At 40.7% G+C, this 4,798-nt stretch overlaps 1 long non-coding RNA gene across 1 annotated transcript; it reads right to left on the minus strand.

The window, feature by feature from the left end:
• Window positions 1-266: 266 nt before the first annotated feature.
• Window positions 267-4,410, minus strand: LOC123957764. The gene is made up of 2 exons (XR_006821882.1): window positions 2,473-4,410; window positions 267-1,399 (listed from the first exon to the last, which is right to left on the minus strand). It is a non-coding gene; the product is annotated as an uncharacterized LOC123957764 (long non-coding RNA).
• Window positions 4,411-4,798: the final 388 nt, after the last annotated feature.

The following is a 4,798-nucleotide window of genomic DNA, read 5'->3' on the forward strand; positions in this document are numbered from 1 at the left end:
AACAAAGAATGCTGTCTCCTCAAAACTCAAAGCATTAAGTTACTTGACTAGGTCTCCACTACATTTGAGTAGTTCTGTTACCATGTTGGTGTTGTTGTTATTTGTTGTTGAAAAGAAAGTTAATTTTGCAGTGTTTAATTTTCAGCAAGGACCTATTCAGTCTATGTTGTAATCAATGCTTTGTTCACAACACTTTCCGACACTTCCTTTAGAAATGATGTGTGATGGCAATTCGAGTTTTCAAATAAATAGCTCAGGCAAACACCTGTCTTTCTGTGAGTTTTATTCAAGTCTTCTGCAGAAGGACAGCAACACACATACGCCGTGTACATGTGTGCTCGAATAAGTGAGGAAAGCTATTTATCCAGTTTTAGGAGCAATCATATCATCCCACAGAGACACATTGTCCCTGAAGTCTGGATAACACAGAGAACAGAGATATTTTGACTGTTGGTTTACACAGCACAGATGAGTCTCCCTGAGTCCAGGGTTACATTCAATATGTTTGGAATTCCCATTACATTATTCCCTTTTAGCATTTTATGCTAACCAAACATAAGAATACAAACATTTCATGTAACCTTAGCAGTACTTGCAGAATAGGTGATTAGGTAAGAATATAAGAAATAGACAATAAGAAATAATAAGCAATAAGTAAAAAATATGTAAGGAAACAATCATGCAGGAATCAAAGTGGATTATTATAATTATTTCTAATTGAAAATGTGAAGAATATGACCCTTTAATATCAAAATTAACTCAGAAATTCAAATACACTTCATGTGATTTGCAAAGATGGTTTTGAAAAAAATATTTAGCACAAGGAATCACAACATGTCAGGAGGAGGAAAGCTCCCATAATAATGAACAGTGGTGTCATCATTTTTTTCCCAGTATCACATGTCCCATCCCCCAATGTTCTTTGAGTCCTGACTCTTCTCCTCGTGCAGTAGATCATTCAGGTGTGAGACAGCATGAGTCATACTGTCTGAGACATCTGGGATGTATGTACAACAGTCCGTTCCAATTATGTGGCAAACTCCGCCTTGAGTCGCCAGCATCAGGTCCAGTGCCATTCTGTTCTACAGAGCCACATTTCTGAGGCCCTGCACAGTGGGTGTGAGGTTGGAAAAACCCACTTCCACAAGGGCTGTCAGGTTTTCCATTTCAATAGCAGTTCAATAGTTCATCTATCTTATGTGCATTGTTCACAGTCCCCCACCAGGGGAGGAAGCCACCATTGCCTTTCTCCACTTGTGGAACTCTGGTGTTTGAGCTCTGTGAGGCACATAATAGTGGGCGTAGTGAGTGTGGAAATGGAGAGGAGTCTCCTGTAAGTCTGCCCTTGGGGAGCAGGCTTCTGTTACGACTGCAACACAATCATGAGGCTGTCCTTCATCTGGAGTTGGGAGGAGAGTAGCAGGATTTAGTACAGTGCATCTCTGAACAGTAATGTTAGCCATATCTAGCAATCTAGTGTTGTATATCAGCCACCTGGCTGTGGAAAGATGAGAGGTTTTTCATTCAAGTGCTTGTTTTTTTTGTGCGTTTTTTCCCATGGTGCCTTAATGTGAGCACTGTCATCCCTAAAAAGTTAATTTGCCTGTTTCTTTGCCTCTCATTTTAGGATGGTTGCTTTGGGGTGAGAGGGCTTTGCAGTGATCACATGACCCAAAACAATATCATTCAGACACAGACTGCAGTTTAGATCTGCCAGCTTTATGGTCATCATCAGGAAGGTGTGAAATCTAGAGACGTCTTTCACACTTTTTTTTTTCATCTCTTATCAAATTTGACATCCGAAAATCTGTTTCCGGAACAGTACTTACTGCATTCACTACAATAGAAAATATTTTACAATATACCTGTAGTTGACTATGAAAGTCAACATTTTGATCTGATGTCTTTTCCCACCCACCGGCTTCACAGCATGTTTTTCATCCTAAATTCTCCCACCTGTCATTTTCAGCTTTGACCAGAGAGACATGGGCAACTGAGTTAGGTCTGTGAAACAGAGTTTTAGAGTGCGGATCATTCACAATGACTGAAACAGCACATCTTTTATTGCTCCAATTCAATCAGTTCATGTTTCTGAACCATCTGTCCTTAAGGTCGTATCAGCAACATGTACATGTGATGTGCAGCCTAGTTCTTGTGGAGACACTGAGTCTGTCTGTGTGCATGTTGTTTTGACTTCTGTGATAAAGGAATGGTTGACAAAGTTTACTGCTGCTCCTGGCATCCTTCACTGATATCAACTCCCTTTGACTCAGTTTAACAAACTGTGATGCTGCATCAGAAACTCACAACAATTCTCTCAGAAGTGGAAATCACAAAAATCTTTTAGAGCAGTATAAAATTCTTAACTTCTAATAAGTGTTTATGTCACCCCTGAGTTGTGTGCTTAGGCGTGCGTGCGTTTATATGCACCTGCTTCAGTGTCAGCATGTGTGTCTGTGTGGGTGCTCTCACGTGATTTATGTATAGATTGTTCTGTCATCTCAGCTCCTGTGTCCGAACCCGTCCGTCCCTTCTCCGGCCTCGGTCCTCCCCCCACTCCAGTCAATCAGCCATTTGATCATTTTCATTCTCCGGACAATCGCTAGCCCATTGTCCAGTAATGTTTTTTGTTTTTTGTTTTCAAACAAGCATCAGACATGCCATGTCCTCTTCCTCTGCCTCTTCAACCACGACCCCTTCCTCTTCCTCAGTATTGGTCCTCGTACACCATCAGCTGTGCCGTTGGCAGCCTGTCTGTAGCTGTGTGTTTATCCTCTTTGTTTTGTCATTTGAGGAATTTTAAACAGCTTCAGTTTTTTCAACAGTCTCAAGATTTCCAGAACCCCAGGTCACACACTGTGTTACACAATGTCAACAAAGTTGTGTTTCACCACGTCACTGACTTCGGACTTGGTGCCATTGATGACACAGTTTCTCAGGTGGGCTTCTCGGGGGGTTTGTTCCTCCCATTGCTCCCAGTTCTTGTGAGCCTGTGTGTGCTGTGGATTTCTGTGAGTCTGCTGCCGAAAAATCTGCTTTTATTCTCTGTAGCAGTGAGGCAAATCCTTCACCTCCATTTTGGATCCGAGGAAAATATTGTTCTTTGTACGGTGGAGGAGTGAGAGTGAGAGTGGTCCCCCTGCCCTTTCTCCTGTCGCCTCACCCAGGGTGTCGAGTTGAGCGTCAATTTTCAGAACAGCATTGGCTTTCTGCTTTCTAGCTATAGTTTTTGCGCTGACAGCTGTTGCTGTCTGTGTTGCTGGTAGTAGCAGTGATACTGATACAGGCTGGTGCTGTCGTCTGGGAGGGTGGACCGGCTCCAGATCAGGACCTGGTTTGACAAACTGAGATGCAGAAATGTTAAGAGATGCTGTCCCTGCCTTTTTCCCTGCCCCTGAGAAGTGCTTCCTTTAAACAATCTTCTGTCCAGTCTGTTCTAGGTTTTCTCTTTTCATTGTCTTTCTAACTTACTCTTTAAATTTTCTGATTGTCTGAGACTGAAAGCTGCCTGTTGCTGTGAAGACACACTCTTTTACCCAAATGTCCAGTTGGTCAGTGCTTCGATTACCATGGTTGTTAATCATGTAATTAATATTAGGAGTATTCATTATTGAAGGGTATTGTTCCTTTTTACTGTTATTTGAACCCATTTTACGTAGTGTTTAAATAATCCTTAATTCCCAGAATGTAAAAAAGAATGAACCTTTTAGGGTTTTTTTCTTTTAAATTTAGAATTAACTTTCTCTTTTGTTTTAAATTGGGAGGTTTGTTTACGTCTTGTGTTATGAGGACCTTGAAGCTGGGTGCCTGGGAAAAGATTGTTCACAGATCTATATTTTCTCTAAATTCATTTAATATTATCAATGCTGAATCAACACACAGGCAGGCGTGACTGATTGAGGTAACCTCTTTAAATGCATTTAAATGCATTTAAATGCACCATTTTACCTCATCAATGATAAATTAAATCATTTTAATTCAGTTATAAACTCCTGGACTTTAATAGCTCCTGTGTATCAGCAAGTTTTCTGCTCACGATCAAAGTTCTGCACATTCAGAATCTAACTGGGTTCTCTGACATTTCCAGAATAAAGGATATTTTGAGAGGTCAAACAGGATAAATCATAAACTTTGTAATCAATCAGTGGTCCACCTGCATGCCGCACTGTGTGGAAGGGATCCATACCATGCTTCTGCAACCCGTTGCACCGCTACTATCCTTGCTAGTGTGGGGATTTAATTCTTGCATGTTTTGTTGTGCAGGATCACAGCCCCTATGTGTCCACATGAGGAAAGGTCAAGATAGGCTATCAGAGTAAAAATGGACTGTCTATTGCATTTGACTAGGCAACTTGATGAGTTTATTTTTTCAAGTAGCCCATTAAAAAATTCTTGCAAATGCAGTGAAGAAGTTGATTATCTGTAATTTAGCTATTTCTGCAATTATTTTCCTTTTTAAATCTCTATGAAGGTGTTTATAAGATCACTTTAAAATATCACTTTTGCTGCCCAGCCAACTTTTTTTATTAGGGAGATGTAGCCAATCTAACCACTTGTTTTGCAGTAGCACTGGCTGCCAATACAATGTGATCATTCCTGAAGCATCTAAATAATCTTCACAACGCAAAGAATTATTTTGGCAGTAACAATCGCAGCTTGTTGTTGAAGCAGGTAAACCTGCATACAGAGGAAGCTGCCCCAACAGGACTGTTTTATCCACCATATTCTCTGTCTCTCTCTCTCTCTCTTTCTCTCTCTGTGCATCTGAAAAATAAAATAACAGCTGGCAGCTGCTGAG

This window comes from Micropterus dolomieu, linkage group LG19, assembly GCF_021292245.1.
Source record: "Micropterus dolomieu isolate WLL.071019.BEF.003 ecotype Adirondacks linkage group LG19, ASM2129224v1, whole genome shotgun sequence".
In the NCBI taxonomy this organism is placed as follows: domain Eukaryota; kingdom Metazoa; phylum Chordata; class Actinopteri; order Centrarchiformes; family Centrarchidae; genus Micropterus; species Micropterus dolomieu.